General features: G+C 46.8%; 1 long non-coding RNA gene across 1 annotated transcript; it reads right to left on the bottom strand.

The window, feature by feature from the left end:
• Window positions 1-13,611: 13,611 nt before the first annotated feature.
• Window positions 13,612-16,006, bottom strand: LOC119089058. Its single transcript, XR_005092906.1, has 2 exons — window positions 15,806-16,006; window positions 13,612-14,073 (listed from the first exon to the last, which is right to left on the bottom strand). It is a non-coding gene; the product is annotated as an uncharacterized LOC119089058 (long non-coding RNA).
• Between the last annotated feature and the right edge of the window lie 1,074 nt (window positions 16,007-17,080).

Here is a 17,080-nt window from a genome sequence, read left to right as displayed (position 1 = left end):
ATAAAAATGAAAAATAAGATACATACTATATATAAAAAAATTAAAAGATGGTGTAAATTGTAAATAGAGATGAAGACAGCAGCTTTGAACCCACATCGTTCAGCCTACGAATTTCGGAAAAGCAGAACAGGCCAGGCTGGGGAAGCGAAGTGGTCATCCTGCAGCAGATGTGCAGAGAGGCGAGAGGAGACCCACCCTGCCTCGGGAGAAAGATGGATATGTCTTCACACGACCTTCCCAGCTCAGTGCCCTGAATGTGGGCTCTGGAGAGCGAAAAAGCTCGGGTATGCGTACAATAAACTCTACTTTCTGGGTTAATTTCAGGCCTGGTCCAACCTTCTGTTGCGAGCGCATGACCCCTGACTGAAAGAGCAGTCATGGTCAATAGGAACTGAGAAATATGGTCTCATTAGATCAGACTCTAGGGAGAGGGAACGAGTGTCTTGGACATGAAGCTTCTATCACAAGAATGCTTTCATATACCAGCTTTCGGCCATGATGATTTTATATATTTTTAAAGTGTCGTGTATGTTTTAAAACCAACATAATTACTCTTTAATCTTAAAAGGAAGGTGGTATTGCTTATAATTAATGGGATACTAAAAATTATAAAAGAAAATGCCTCAGGCAAATAAACAGAAGAAAAACAAAGGCCCCTTGGTTGATTTTTCTACAATGGCCATCTGGTTTTGGAATTAGTATCTTGCCAATATACTGAAATATTTTCTATGTAAATCTTTGACATTCTTGCTGCATTTTCAATTAAAGCCTCTGAATTAAAACTCTGTGCCATGAGTCAGCAGTTAAAGCAAACATGTTTTTTCCATTTACCTTCCTTTGGGAAAACCTAGTCCCAAATGCAGAGTGCCTGCCTTCCTTTGGCTCTTTTCATCAATCCAGATGTCCATAATTACTTCTGGAGGTTACCACAGCGGTCTGCCCTGCCATCCGACACCGTCCTTCCCATGTGTGCCCAGAACAGCTTCTCCTGCCCTGCACTGTTTCCTACAAATACTCCCTTTCCACGGTGAAAAACATAACCTGTGGTCTGCAGATCCTGGACCTAGAGACATTCCATGTTCCTGGGTGGCTTTGTGAAGGGACCGCCATTTTAGAACCTTAATGAGGGAAAAGGTTCTCCATGGCCCATGTTAGACATGGTGGTTCCATTGACTGAGCTGTATATTGACACATCGATATTCTGAAAACTTTACCTTCAGAAGGTAAAGTCCCAAAGGTCACATATACAAAAGTTACGAGGTCCACACAGACACCATGAGAATATCGTCCACAGTATGTACTCAAAGACATCTGGACCCTCAACATTTGGTTGGCTATTATACATACATACATATATATATATATATATATATATATATATATATATATATATATATATCTCCTGTTGACGGTCTGTGGTAGATGTGGTTGGGGAAGTGCTAAGCACAGTGGTGTCCTGTTGACTGTTGACCAATATCCAGGCTAGAAAAAAAAAAAAATCTGCTTCTCTTAAACAAGCACTTCTAAAGGTAGTCCCACGCCTTCTGAAGACACTCGTGTCTGCACACATCTCTACACACACACACACACACACACACACACACACACACACACACACGGAAAGAAACAAAAAGAGAGAAAAGTTAGTCTTCACATGCTTTGAACATCTATCTCCTGCCAATGACCATGAGATGAGATACTCGTAAAGGAATCTAACCACATAGATAACATTCTTCTGCAATACATAGGAGTTTGCACATTAAGGGGAGGTAAAATATATGTTGAGAGGTTTGATCAAAATCAAATTACTCAGAAAAAACAATATACATCTGTATAATCTGCAACAGCACAACACACTCTGGAAGCTACCAAAACCAACAGTGTCTAGACAACTAAGGCCTGCCTGGCATACCAGAAAGAGCAAAGATGATATTTGAAAAACCCAGGCCCAATTGTCTAATGCTGTATACACTGATGCCAGTTTTCCCTACAGAAGCCAGCAACATATTTACAGTCAAGAAAATGAGGCAGATTGGTAGGGCTTGAGGCAAGATGAGTAAGCAGGCAAAGGCTGGTTGTAGTGACATTTTGTATATGAGCTAACAAATAAAGCTTGCCTGAAGATCAGAGGGCAAAGCCAGCCACTAGTTAGCCATAGAGGCCAAGCAGTGGTGGCACACATTTTTAATCCCCGCACTTGGGATCTCATGCCTTGGCTCTCCAGTACTTGGGAGGCACACATGCCTTTAATCCCAGCACTAGGAAGGTTAAGACAGGAAACGATATGGCTGGGTGGGAAGAGGAATATAAGGTCAAGGGGAGAAAGGAGCCCAGTCTCTTTCAGACTGAGGATTTTGTAGAGGTAAGAGCTGGTGGCTGCCTGCTCTGCTTCTCTGATCTTTCAGCTTTCACCCTGGTATTTGACTCCAGGTTTTTTATTATTAAGACCAATTAGAATTCATGCTACAGCCAGGCGGTGGTGGCGCACGCCTTTGATCCCAGCACTCGGGAGGCAGAGCCAGGTGGATCTCTGTGAGTTCGAGGCCAGCCTCATCTACAGAGCAAGATCCAGAACAGGCACCAAAACTACACAGAGAAACTCTGACTTGAAAAAAAACCACACACACACACACACACACACACACACACACACACACACACACACAAGAATTCATGCTACAGTTGGTTGTCTTAATAGATTTAATCAATAGAGGTGAGGAATACGTTAGACATTTTCATCATTATAAAAGAATCATTTCTCCCATTTTCATTGAAGCTGCATGGGGAAAACAGCATCACCACCACCATAGAAAGTCACATTTCTTCTCTCTGTAGTTGTCCTGGAGGCGATTTATGGCCAGCATGGCCAGGGCTCTCGTCAATAATCTCGTATGGGGATTTTGATTTTAGAATTGGCTAACCTGGTGACTCTTTTTGTTGTTGTTGTTGAAAACTGTGTATTTACTTCTGTGGCCTTTGGCTAGCACTGAATATTAATGATTTGTTTACATTTCCCATTGTAAAGCCATTCATTCCACCAATAAATGAGTAAAAAGTTAATCCCAGTGCCATGGCCATACAGGAAGTGATGGGAAGGAGATAGGGGGTGTGGTTGTCAGCTTCCTGTGACTAACAAATACCGGACGATGAAACTTAAAAAAAAAAATGGAAAGGTCAGTTTTGGCTCATGGGGTTGTGGGGAGGAGTTGGTCTGTGATCAGTGGATCCTATTTTGACACATCATGCCGGGTGTGATGGAGCAAGCTGGTCACATCATAGGAACTGCAAAACAGAGGCAAAGACACCCTCTACTGCCAACCCCTCTGCAGGTACATTCCAATAACCTAAAAGTCTCCTCCCAGACTCTGCCCCTTAAAGATTCACCTCCTCCCAAGCTAGGGACTAAGCTTTTTTTTTTTTTTTTTTCAAGACAGGGTTTCTCTATGTAGTTACTGGAGCCTATCCTGGAACTCACGCTGTAGACCAGGCTGGCCTCAAACTCACAGAGATCCTCTGCCTGCCTCTGCCTCCTGAGTGCTGGGATTAAAGGTTTGTGCTGCTGCCGCCCGCCGCCGCCACCACCACCACCCAGCTGGGGACTAGGCTTTTAACATGTTTGCCTTTGAGAACTTTCCAGATCCAGACTACAACAGAGAGTTGCCGGTGGGGGTGGGGGGATTGGGGAGGTGGAGGTGGGAGTGGGTTGTCTTCGGTTGGACCTAGTGGTGGGATGCACCTCTAAGGAGATAATAAGCATTATCTTTAAGTGAAGAGTCCACGGTTTAGGGAAAGAGAGTTCCACACTCAGGGAATAGTGCATGGGGGGGCGGCCTCAAGGGGGACTCCTGCCGTCAGGGAAAGCAAGGGCAGAAGACAGGGATGTTACTGAAGTGCCGCCAGGGGTGAAGCGTGGCTGGGCCACAGGCAGACCCTGGTTTGGAGAACGCAGGTAAATTCGGAGGACAGGGGACACCAGAGAAGGATTTCCAGAAAGGGGGTGACATGCTGTGGGTTTCTGAAGTTCTTTTTGTTTGTTTTACTTCGAATGTTTTGTTTTGAAAAGACCGTGCTGGCTGCTGTCTGGAGAATGGTCTAAAGTGCGGGTGGGGGAGTAGAAGAGGAGATACTTGCAGGTCAAAGTGGATGTTCCGGTGGGGGAAAAACCTTGGCTCTCCCTTTTGGTGAGATAACGTGAAATCGAGGTGGAAGGACGAAAGCCATGGCTGACCTGAGCTCTCAGAGCCTGTGAAAGCCAGTTCTCGTCAGGAGTAGAGGGCGGGCTGAGTTCACTCAGAAGGGCAACACCGTGTCTTATTATTATAACTCTCCCCGTGGAGTATATTTTATGAGTAGACATTATGTGCAATATGTCCTGTCAGCGCAACAAGCTAACTTGGGTGTTCTTAACTCTGTTTTGCAGATAAAGAAATAAAAGCTCAGAGATTCAAAATGACTAGTACAGGGTCACAAAGGTCATAGTCGGTAAATGCTAAATCTGATCAAGCCTTTGCTCTCCCTGGGTCTGGGGGAGGGAGGAAAAGATAAGCACAGAAAAGATGCAAAAATAAACAAAATAAGGCTACTATGTTTTATAAATGTTCCCGTCATCAACGGCATAGCCATTACATAACAGATAATATAAGAAAAAAAAAAATCTCACTCTTTTCCCTGACTTGAGAAGGAACACCAAGAAAAGACTACAATTTAAAATGTTTACTTCAAAAACTGTTTGACTGCTAATATTGATGGAGGTGCAGTATGCTCCAGTATACAAAACACAGTGGCCTATGATTCCCTTATTATGAAGACAGAGTCAGGAAGTCTGAGGCCAGCCTGGGCTACATGAGTTCCAGGCCAGCCTGGGCTACACACAGGGAGACCTTGTCCCAAAAATCACCCACCATCGTTACCACCACCATTATCACCCACACAACTGTGTGTGTGTGTGTGTGTGTGTGTGTGTGTGTGTGTGTGTATGTGTGTGTTTTCCAGACAAGATTTCTCTGTGTAGGCTTGGCTGTCCTGGAATTCACACTGTAGACCAGGCTGGCCTCAAATTCAGAGCTTGCCTGCCTCTGTCTCTGGAGTGCTGGGATTAAAAGCATGCGCCAACACACAAATTTTAAGAATGAAAATCAAGTATTCAACACTCCTAAAAAGAAAGGCAGGCAGGCAGGAAAGATGTAAATGTGGTCTAACTGGGGTAATATTAGCCTTTCCCTGGCACTCAAGGCAAGGATGACTGACGGGAAAGGTCCTCCACTTGCGACTACTTCAAGAAGGGAGTATTGTATGGGGTCACAAATTCAGACTCTCTCTGGCTCTCCCCTAAACTCAGAGGTTTGCAAAAAGAACATTGTGCAGTTCTGTTTGGTAAGGAAACAGCAACCCAGTGTGAATCCTTTGGAAGGTCAGGGCTAGGCCAGTGGCCGGCTGGGTCCCCGCTAAGATTCCCAAACACAGGCTATGTCCTAAGGCTCAGAAGGCCAGGCCCTGGGTCCCTTCCAAAGGCATCTGTGCACTCCCATTCTCTTCCAGTGAGGTTATTTGTGCACCGTTGCTATGTTCTGTTGAGAATCCATAACTGTGGGCGGCAGGGAAGTCCCAGAGAGGGCACGTCCCCGGAGACAGAGCTGCCGCTGGGCTAGGCAGCTGACCAAGCCAAAGTAAACTCCCCAGGCCATGGGCCAGACCTCTGGCTGCTCCCCTGGGGAGCCCAGCCTGCCCCAGGAGCCCTCCCTGCTCCTGCCCTGGCTGTGGCCTCCTCCAGCCCACGGGGGATACCTCTCCACCAGAGCTGGCTCACAAAGCAGGGCTGCCTCCCTCGCCCCCTTAGAGAGCCTGGCCACGCTCCTCAGCTGCCAAAGGTGAGACATCAGCCAGCTCTTGTCCCTCACACAGGACAGCCGTGGATGCCCATAGCAAATCCCATGGGGGAGTAGAACGTAGTATGAGATTGTGTATGATATATATATCACTTGTGGTATTGATTGTCATCACATATTTAATGTACAGCATTCTCTGTGTGTGTCTCTCTCTCTCTGTGTGTCTCTGTCTCTCTTTGTCTCTCTGTCTCTCTTTGTCTCTCTGTCTGTCTCTGTCTGTCTCTGTCTCTCTCTCTCTCTCTCTCTCTCTCTCTCTCTCTCTCTCTCTCTCAAGAAAGGGTCTCATGTATCCCAGGCTGGCCTCAAACTCCCTAAGCTATGTTGCTATGTAGTCGAGGATATGTTGAACTTCTGATTCTCCTGTTCATCTTCCAAATGCTGGCCTTCCAGGCGGGCACCACCACAAACACTTTATATGGCATTGGGTGTTAGCTTCATGATAATCAAGCCAACGTCTCTGCTAACTGAACTGCATGCATATCTAGATCAACACATTTTCTTTTTCCTATTTAAATCCTTCTTCTTAAACTCAAACTCTAAGGGATGGAGTCATCTCTGTCCAAGGGCACACTGGTTGCTGAGGGTCAAGCTCAAGTTTTAGCTTCAAAGTCTCTTTACCTAATTTGTATTCACCAACTGATTTGACAAACTGTATACCCACCACGTGCTGGCAAAGGACAGAGACCATTGGAAAACAGCGGGCCCTTCCTGCTTAGTACTCAATGTGAAATTCAAAAATGACGTTGGACTTTTTAAAAAGGCATTTGTAAGTCTGCTGAAATCACAGTTCTACGCTTGATTTTTTATATTGTTCTGGCTGAAAAGATCACTGATGGTAAAGTTGTCTTTTTTTTTGTACACACACATTCACACATCACACTTAGGTCACCAACACTGGGACAATCATGGAAGGGGAAGGCACCTTCTTTTAGGAGCTGAGAGCTCCAGCAGGAAGCAGGTGCCTCTGTAAACATGAAATATTCTGAAGGGGATGCCTGTGGCCTCACTTCAGGATTCCTAGCGCCCCCACCCCCTCTCCTCAGGGCCCCAGAGCAAATCAGGAGGCCAGAGAGTAGGACTGGGGAAGCTGGGGTCCCCGGGGTAATTAGCCTTGAGTTGCCTACAGGTGCTACACAGGTGGTCCCAGGCCCCAGCAATGACCTAGGCCAAGCCCATGGGATCCCTCAGCTGCAACCAATCCCGCAGGCTGCGGCCCTGCCTCCTTGACAGAGTCCAGATTTCACTTATTAAACATATTAATCTGAAGTTAACAATTTGTGCTTGTTCCGCTGAACGGCTTGGAGAAAGACTGTAAGGAGGAGAATCTGATCCCCTCACAGTCTAAGTGGCCTCCATCGTCTCCTGCCTCCGAAATCACTGGAAGAGGAGAGGCAGCTCCCAGAAGTGGAGAGCAGGAGGGTGACCCTACCTGGAGTTAAAGAAACACAAACAAAAGCCTTCCCCTCCCAGCCTAGGCCTGCCATGGGACTCTGAGGACATTGCTTGCCGAAGTGACAGCATTTTAAACAGTGTCCCAGAGGGCTTTTAAATAGACTTGATGTAATGCAATGATTTATGGAGCATGGGTTACCAAAATATTAAAGTTTTGAAATGTCCCTAAACCAACCATGGCCCCCCACACTACCCGCTCTGCCCCGAGAGCTTCTCTGCTGCTGAAGTCTGGCTCTTACGGCTTCTTTAAAAAAAAAAAAAAAAAAAAAAAAAAAAAAAAAAAAAGCAGCCGCTCTGAATAAGGGGCCAGAGAAAGATAAACAGCTTTGATGAATAGAGATGACCTTTCATATAAAAACACACTCTCTTGGTCCTCAACAGCTCAGGCCACTGCAAGTGCCAATCTCTAAGCAACAGGCTAGGTACTTATTCTTTAATTGTGTAACAACCCTTAAGAACTCAAGGAAGTTGCAGTGGGATCAAGAAGTGAATCGGGTTAATGAAGTACCCCTAGAGCACGACTTTATAAAATAAGCCACAAGTATGTAAACATGTTACAGCCTTAATCAATGGCTGCCTCAACTGTGATGAGCTAAAAATGAGCTAAAAGCTCACGGAAGTCTGAAATGGGCAAGTGTGCTCATCCTCTTGTTATTACACTGGAGTGCCCCCCTTTCCCTAATCCCTGAGTGTCCTCCGGACTCAAAGAGAATGCTGTGAACCAAAGGTTGGGCTCAGAGCATTCTGACAGTTCTGTGTATGTCAAAAATAATGAAGAACGACAGGCTATCGCATTTAGACATGTAACCCGATCGTTTGCTTCGGGCCTTCCTGCTAAGATTAATTTGGAGCCGGCAAAGAGGAAGGAGAAAGAGGAGGAGGAAGTGACTTTAGAGAAGGTGAAAAAAAAACTTATTAAATGCTCACCTTAGGGGCCAGAGAGAGGGGCTGGCGAGACGGCTCTCACCATGGGAAGGTGCTTGCCATGCACCGCGCACTGATCCCCCAAACCTGAGTAAAAGTAGAAGGAGAGAGCTGACTTTATAAAGCTGATCTCTGACCTCCACATGTGGACAATGGCACCACCTCCCCCCTCAATACACATAATACACACACTAACACTAATAATGATAATAACAACAACAACTATAAAACGCTCACCTTAAATGTAAGCTGGAGGCATTGATGGTATGGCCAATGATTTTTACTTAGCCAATGGGCAGGAAACAGTTGAATGAAGTTTTATGTCAGTTTTTATTGAACCTTCCTTATATTTTAAGTGCACATTTCACTGATGAACATTACAACAGAATGCACTGATGATAATGCCTCAGGTGTGCAAGAAAATGAGAAAGACCGCCTTCTTCTGGTGGTACTTTCCATAATCACCATCCTCAATACCATCACAAGCACTGTAGGGAACCTTGAAGTTGGCTCAAGGCACCCCAAGACCACGTTCTCAGGACAAAGGAGATTTATTTGCCCCAGGGGAACAAAAGGCAGGAAATAAGAGACAAAGTCAAGAAATGGAGGACGAAGGAGAAGGGGACCAGGAAGAGGGGACTGCCTTTGGATAGAGAGGAGACAGATGTGGCCCATAGGCAAATGGTGGTTTATAAAGGTAAAATGGGAAAGCCTGCGTTAATTTTAATTGAGCATGGTAATTAGGAGAGCCAAAGGGGGTTTTTGATTGCTGACTTCAAAACTTTGATGGCTAGACCTTGGTGGTCAGCCTCCGGAGGTGGAATTGGCCAGATGAGAGAATAGACCTTGGGGGCTAGCTTAGGAATGCAATCGAGATGATTTTTAGCAAGGTAGAGAATCAGAAGGGCAAGGCCTGCCGGAGCGACATGCTCAAGTGGGCTAGCGTCCCTTCAAGGCCCGTTAGTACCACCACCATCATCACCGCCACAGCCACTGCCATCTCCAGCACTACCACTGTCAACAACATTCCTCTCCTGCCCACCTCCACCATCACTACCTCCATCACGGTCATCACTTCCAGTACCACCACCCCTACCATCACCAAGTCAGGAGGCACACTTTCTCTGGGGTAAATGTTGTATATCCAAAGAGCTGCTTTCCTCTTCCAATCCAAACTAACTAAAATACAGCCTTCGACTTTTCTATTTGAAAGGAATTCCTTTTCACTGTAAGGGCCGGACACTAAAGGGGACCGAGTCTCAGGCAGAGGGATTATTTTGTGAGCTCTGTCTTGGTACTGTGATTGGTAGTTGGAAAAGCCAAACTAATGTAACAGGCAAGAAGCACCTCTCTCGAAGGGCCTGGAGGGGAGTTAGGTTAAGTTTGCTGCTAATAGACCGAAGTGCTATACTGTAGAAGAGTCCGCTATCAGTCAACCATCTACTTTTTTGTAACCTTGGGAACCCCAATCTCTCTCTCTCTCTCTCTCTCTCTCTCTCTCTCCTTCTCTCTCCCTCTCTCCATGAAGAAAATTCTGACAGGCCCCATTTCATGAGAGTCTCATGGGGGTTATCACACCTTCCTGATTCAAGATGGCAATGATCCTGTCTAACACAATATCTAGTCTTATATGGAATAGAAAAGTCTCATATCATCGGCTTATTTCTATCAGTAGTATGTTAAAAAGGGATGAATGTTTCAGGTTCATTAAGAAAAAGGATAAACGCCTTTCCCTGGTCCCATCCTAAATACATAGAGATACACTTTTATTACAATCCCACAGGGAAAAGAGAGGAGATTGGCGACCTTTCCACTCCTGTTCCCCTAATGTACCTGACCACTCCACATTTACTCATAATTACATCCTAATGCTTTAGCCTGGGAAATTTAATCCCTGGTTCTGAGAACCAGGAACCCCAGGACTACACACATTGGTTATTGACTCATATTATCAAACCACATGAACCTGAAGACCTTGAGCACCAACAATGTGAGCTCTTTAATCTCTCAGTTCCCCTTAGCTGGTGTATAACCTTCCAAAGTCACATCCTCTATACTGTTTGCTATGACTACTGTAGCAATGAAATCACTCTCATGGCCTCCTCAGGACCACAAGGGGGAAAGATTCTGAATGGCTTGGTTTGAATCGAGGTCAGACTTCTGCATTCATCTCGGGAGCAGAAATGGGACCCGTGACAGGCTTGGTTTCAAGCCCATTATGCAGCTAAAGGGCTGAACTCATACACAGAGGGCTGCTCCTATTCAGAACACATAGTTGAGTTGAGAGAGGGAGACAGGAAGGAAGGGTTGATTCTCCCAAAGAAGTGTAAGTAGAATCAGCCCCTTAAGGACAGTCAGCATGAGTTTGACAAGCACTTCAATTTGAGCTGACTGCAAAAAGATTGTGATACAGTGCACTGTGCGGATGTCAGCGGTGAGCAAAATCCTTCATCCTGGCTCTTAAGACCCTGCAGTTCTAGAGTAGGATCATGGGCGAGATATTTCTAAGCTTTGTCTCCAAAGTGCGAAAGAATCAAGGGGTCGGGTGCAGGATATTTACAATGCAAAATCCTGTCCCATTCCAGAGAGTCTGTTTTCCTAGATATAGAGCCCAGGGTTTTAAATTCCATACTACTCCTTCACAGGGTGATTTTGACATGTGAGGTTTCCTGAGCATATTTGGGGAAATCCCCGCCCAGTACCTCATTTGATTCCATGCCTCCAGGTCTGAGGGAAGGTCGAGGTCTAAGTGGAGCAGACACAGTTCTGACCTCTGAAAGTTTTCTCCAAGGGTCCCCTGCTGTTGCATTTGAGGGCTTAAGAGGTAGATTGTTGAGGCTGAAGAGATGGAAGCAGTTAAGAGCCCTGCTCTTATTATTTGTTTTCTAGAGGACCTGGGTTCGATTCCCAGCACCCACATGGAGGCTCACAATCATGTGTATAACTCCAGTTATGGGATCCAGTGCTCTCCTAGGGCACCAGGTGTACAAGTGATGTACAGACATACATGCAAGCAACACTCATGTGCACACACACACACACACACACACACTAAAAGACACTTTTTAAAAGAGACAGAAATGGACTTTCCTTTAGGACTTTATTCCTAGAGTCTTTTTCATTAAAGTCTGGAGAGCTCCAGGCACTCTGCCGCCAGTTAACTACTGCCCCAGGCTCCCAAGGTCCCCTCAACTCTGTGGGTGGACTCAGTGTTGATCTGAATAGCCTTCCGCAACAAGCCTCTCTCACAGTGCACTTCCCTGGGACCCTGAGCTAAGATCCCACCCCACAGGAGCGCCTGTCCTCCACGGGGGCCACTGTCCCCCATCTTCCCAACCTGTGCCTGCTCCTGCTTTCAAGGAACAAACCAATGCAGCCTTCAAGTTGATGGCTCGTGTAGGTCCTGCCCCAGGTACTAAGTCTGCAGTTCAAGAGAGCCTTCTACAGAAAAGGAATGACGGCCAGGATGGGCTGGTAGGGAAGGGAGATCGATCCCAGCCAGTCCAACCATCTCAGAGCAAGCAGTCACTCTCCTAGGAAGCCACAGGAGGCAGCACAGGACCCCCACCCCCGGAGTGGGCAGAGTGGGCAGACTGCGGTGTGTGTGTGTGAGGAAGGCAGGGAATTCTTGCTCTCTTGGAAAGGACAGGGACTGGAGGACCTTGGGCAACCGAGGACAGGCTGAGCACAAATGATGAAGTCAGAGAGAGAGGTTCAAGGCCGAATCACAACAAATCTAGTTTTGTAGATTTCAGCTGGTGACTCTGGAACCAGGGTAGCCGTCCGGACAAAAAAACGATTCAGAATGCTCCATGCCAAGTGAGATGGTGGATTGTGACTGACAAGGTTCCCCCTGTTATGACAGCAAGTTACGGTTTGTTTCTACAAGTTAGTGTACAGTTCACTCATGTACTGAGAAGGCTCGAGGACACACTTAACAGAGGGATCCTAGAAAGGCCTTCACAGCCTGGGTCCAGTCATGGCTTTGATCATTCTAACAGTGTGCCGGAGCCTCTATTTCTTCGTCTGGGAAATGAGAATGATAAGGACTGCACAATTTTTATCACCCAGAATTCAAACACACACATACACACACACACACACACACACACACACACACACACACACACGCACACGCACACGCACACGCACACACACACAATGGCAAAGCAACTCTGCCCATGGTTCTACCTTCTCACTACTAGGAACCCACACTGCCTCGTCAACACTCCCAAGACCATTCAGAGCAGAGATCCACAGGCATGTCCATCATCATACTTAGCACTTACCATACTCAGGTAGCACATACCTAGGACTGCTTGCTAAGGTCCCCTAAAACAGAGCAAGGAGGAAAATCCCAGGACTTCACTGGTGCTGACATTCTTGGTGACAGCCTTGAAAGGCAAGGGTTTTCTCTTTTGCAAAAGAGCAGCATGAGCTAGGAACATGCACGGATTTCCCTGGAGCTATAGACAAAACCAGGGGGCTGCTGGAAATTGAGTCAGCTGGGCCTAGGCCCACAGCTTTAAACCACTAAGCCAACTGGCTGGGAGGGGAGGGTGTGATCAGATGACTGCTGAACCCTCCATTTTAATGCATTCCAGCAGAAAACATCTGAGTGGCTAACAGGACGGTCCGTGCTCTGGGTTTGGATAAAGAGTTAAAAACCTCAGGGTCCCGTCCAACGCACCACTGGTAACGTTCCCCTTTTGTTACATTCCAAGCACATATGCACTTTCCGCCTGCTCTCGGGTTGTAACATCCTTGCAGAGGCTATGGCTTATGACCTATCATCACCTTCCAGATCAGCCTGGAAAGCAAGAAAAATATGATGTGAGAGGTTTTCCTCCCTCTAAGCCAGTCTTAAGGAATGAGCCCTTTTCACAGGAAAAGCAGGATTGTTGAAGGGCCAATACACAGTGGGTTTATTTTAACCCTATGTGATGCAATAGTAATTAGGTATATGTGATTTCTGCTTAAGAAAGGGCTGAGGGGAGTTGGGAGTTGGCTGGTGTGGGTTGAAAGGTTGTGTGAAGCAAAACAATGAGATACAGTTCTTTGGGGGGAGAAGAAATCTAAAAAGAAAAGAAAGCTCCCTAGGTTTTGGAAAAGGCAATAAAGAAAGTGAAGGTGTGTGGTGTCATGCCAAAGGCAAAAGCCTGAAACCACAGTCCTCGTTGTTGTTATGACTTAACGCTGTGTTTGACAATGACTGGCTCATGGGTAGGAAACAATAATCCCCATGCACCTGGCATCACGCTACGGGAACAGGAAACCAGATTCTTTTGAGTCTGTTCTTTAGTTTCCTGCTGAAAACCATCCATGATAGAGCTGAAAGCATACAAAACCATTGCCCAATTTCCTTTTATTTTTTTCCCCCAGGGCCACGTACTTCCACAGGGAAAGCTGGGAGTCTTCCTTTGACAGGACCAAGTGGTCGCAGTCAAGCATAATAATGCCTGCGAGGCTGGTTGTTCATGTTGCCTTCAGTGGTTGGTAGGGAAGGAAGCCACCATTGACTTGCAAACCATGCACATGTACAAACAGCCCCGCCAAGCTCCGTTTGTTCGGTGGCAAACACACAGACTGGAGCCATTCAGTTGTCATCAAGATCAAGGGTCCAAATCACAATGTAGCACATCTGCCTCCCAAGGAGCTCCTTGGAAATGTTTCAAAGGGATTGGCTGCCACAGAAAGAAGAAGAATGGGAGGATTGGCTGCACCTTGGGTCGCTTTCCTCCATGGTCTGGTTTCTAAGGCTTCTTAAAAAGTCTCTGAGAACTTGGAGGGGAGATGAATGGTCATCTTGAGCCTGAGAAGATCCAAGTTAGTCAGTGTCATCTGTCAGCCCAAGCATTCTTAGCACTCTCAGGAACATCCTGGAGAGGATTTTGTTCCATGGATATCGTGCATACTTTTCCACAGATTGACTTCAGGATGGGATTATAATTTCTGCGTTAGCCTTCTGATTCTTTTTTTAGCCTTCTGATTCTTAAATAGTGTGTCGGTAATAAACCAACTCATTTGAATGGTAAATAACTGCAACTTGTTAATACAATTCAGGTGATCCCTAGTGAGACATTATCACACCTGCCAGGGCCTCCCTCGACTGCTCATCCTGAAGGCCACAGACCCTGTGACTAGCCTGGACCATAAACACATTCCATGCTCTACTTCCAGTTTTAAGCAAAAATAAATAAATAAATAAATAAATAAATAAATAAATAAATAAATAAATGAAGAGTGAAAACAGTTTATCTCGTGTCCAGATAAGGAGGAATAGGCCACATTGCATATGACAGGTTCAATTATAAATAATTAATCACAGATACTACTAGGTGTGCCTTGATTCCTATCTCTGGGTAATGATAGGAATCCACTTACCTGCACCCTTCCTAGCCCCTGATGAAATCCAAAACCCCTTCATTGGAACTGTAGATACAACACTCCCCTTGCCCTTCATAAACATGTTCGTACATGCAAGTGCATTTGGAATCCTAACAAGAAAAAAACCAAAACAACAAAACACTTTTGCTCAGTCGCCATCAAAGCTCTGACCGGACCACTGTCCTGGTTGGCTCTGTAGGTGTCTGGGGTGTAGCATAGAGAGACGCCTTTGGAAGAGTAACTGAGATCTTCCCAGATGTCCTGTGTAAGACAGGAGCTGGGCTGAGCCACCGTCCCACCACTGGGGACAGACAGGGACAAGGAGTGTGTCTGCAGCCCTTGGAGAACCAAGTTAGATGAATGACAAGATGAAGAACGGAGATGCGAGGAGCTGGAGAGGACTGGAGGAGCTGTGCCTACCTGGGCTCTTGGCCTGTAAAAGAAGTGTTAGGCCAGCAGTTCTCAACCTGTGGGTCACGACCCCTCTGTGGGTCTCAGATCAGATATCCTGCATATTGGATATTTACATTACGGTTCGTAACAGTAGCAAAATTATAGTTATGAAGTAGCAACAAAATAGTTTTCTGGTTGGGGGGGTCACCACAACATGGGGCACCGTCTTAAAGGTCACAGCATTAGGAAGGTTGAGAACCACTGCTCTAGATGGTTCTGACTCCATCCGGCCGGCATCTCTCAACTCTCCTAACAGTCTGCCTCCATGTGCTCCAGCCTTGCTCAGCCTTTAATGGTCCCTCCCCGTCTATGTTTCTTTTCTCTTTCTTCCCCTCCCGTCTCTCCTCTCCCTCCTTATTGCTGCATTTTTTTTTTTCTCTGAGACTGCCTGTCCCCCTGTGGACTGGTGAGTGGAAGTCACTTGGAGGTCAGTTAGGGGAACAGGGCCCTGAGGACTCAGCCAGAAGGTGAGGTTAAAAGAGCAGACAGATGGCCAGGGGGTGTGTTGGGGGTGGGGGTGTCAGTGAGTGCTGGCCCTGTGCAGAGAGCACCGGGCTGTGATGAGGCAAAACTGCCTGCACTCTCCTCAGGAGACGGGTGGCAGTACCCCTCCAGCACTAGGGAGGCATCTCAGCCCCTCATTCTGGTGCAGTTCCAAAGTTCCGTGGGATGCTGGGATCCTAGCTGCATGGTGTAGCTCATACCTACGGTACAGGTTACCTCCAGGCTTCTCCCACAGACATGTTTGTTCCGGGCTTGGGTGAGACCTTCCCCCGGGGCGCCAAGCATTCTGGTTTTCATCTCCGCACTTGTAGTGCAGTCCTCCAGCAGAGCTAATTAACTGCAAGTCCAGCGGGAACTCCAGAGCTCGGCTTCCGGGTTCTCGGGGCTCTTGCTGCTCTTCAGCATGGCCCTCCTCTGCTTTCCAAGTTGCCAGGTTTTTTTTGGCTGCCAATGGGGCTCTTGCAAGAAATGGGCTCAGACTCATTAATCCAAGCCAAGCAGAAACGAAGCTAGTCCGTGGACAGTGTTCTCTGTCTGTTTCTCTGCTGGGAACTTGAAATCCTATTGGATCTAGGATGTGGCTTTTCCTGTCTCTAGACACGCCCTTGGAGTCTAGAATTTACAAGATGAGGACTCCTTTTTGTTTCATTTATTTATTTTTAAGAGTGTGGATGTTTTGCCTACATCTGACAGCTGTGGTGCCCGTGGAGGCCAGAAGAGGGCATCAGATCTCCTGAACTGGAGTTTCGGCCAGTTGTGAGCTGCCATGTAAATGCTGGCAATTGAACCTGGGTCCTCTGGGGAAAGCAGTCTTTTAAACTACTACATCGTTTCTCCAGTTATGAGGACTTTTTCACCTAGATGAGGTTTAGAATACCAAAAGTATGGGTGGGAGGGGAGAGACCAGGAGCACTAAAAGCCCCCCACCCCCAGTTCCACATCCTGCCCACTCTTTTAGAAGAGAGGAGGCGTCTTATGTGTGGCTGGGCAGCTCCAAGTTAGGACCCCAGGATTGGCCCTGAACTACTGAAGCCCAGTGCCACTAATGGGCGGGGCCTCTTCCTACACCCCCCACTTGTCCAGCAGAAGGTGAGCATTTGCAGCATGTGGGCCCTGAGCATTCTGTACAGATCTCTGTTAAACAATCAAGAGCTTGAATCACAGACACCATTTGATCGGCGGTTGCTCTGTTTGCCGTGTTTCTCCTCCACTGCAACAAACCCCGACAGGGCAGGACTCTGTGCAAACACTCTTCTTCACTGTGCCCCCCGGTACCCGGGACAGAATCTGGACCCTGGAAGGTGCTCCATGAGTATCTGTGATGGAAATTCAAGCACAACGGCTCCGACTCTTGCTGCGTCGTCACAGTAAGAGACAGAAGCCCAAAGTCTGTCTGGGCTGTCCATCTATCCGTTGGTTACCAGAGTGACCGCTTCTCCCCGCCCTACTTCCAGATCATTCCTAGCTCCGGAACA

This window comes from Peromyscus leucopus, chromosome 14 (genome assembly GCF_004664715.2).
Source record: "Peromyscus leucopus breed LL Stock chromosome 14, UCI_PerLeu_2.1, whole genome shotgun sequence".
Classification (NCBI taxonomy): domain Eukaryota; kingdom Metazoa; phylum Chordata; class Mammalia; order Rodentia; family Cricetidae; genus Peromyscus; species Peromyscus leucopus.
Note: the sequence above shows the minus strand (reverse complement) of the source record. Positions and strands in the feature narration are given on the sequence as shown.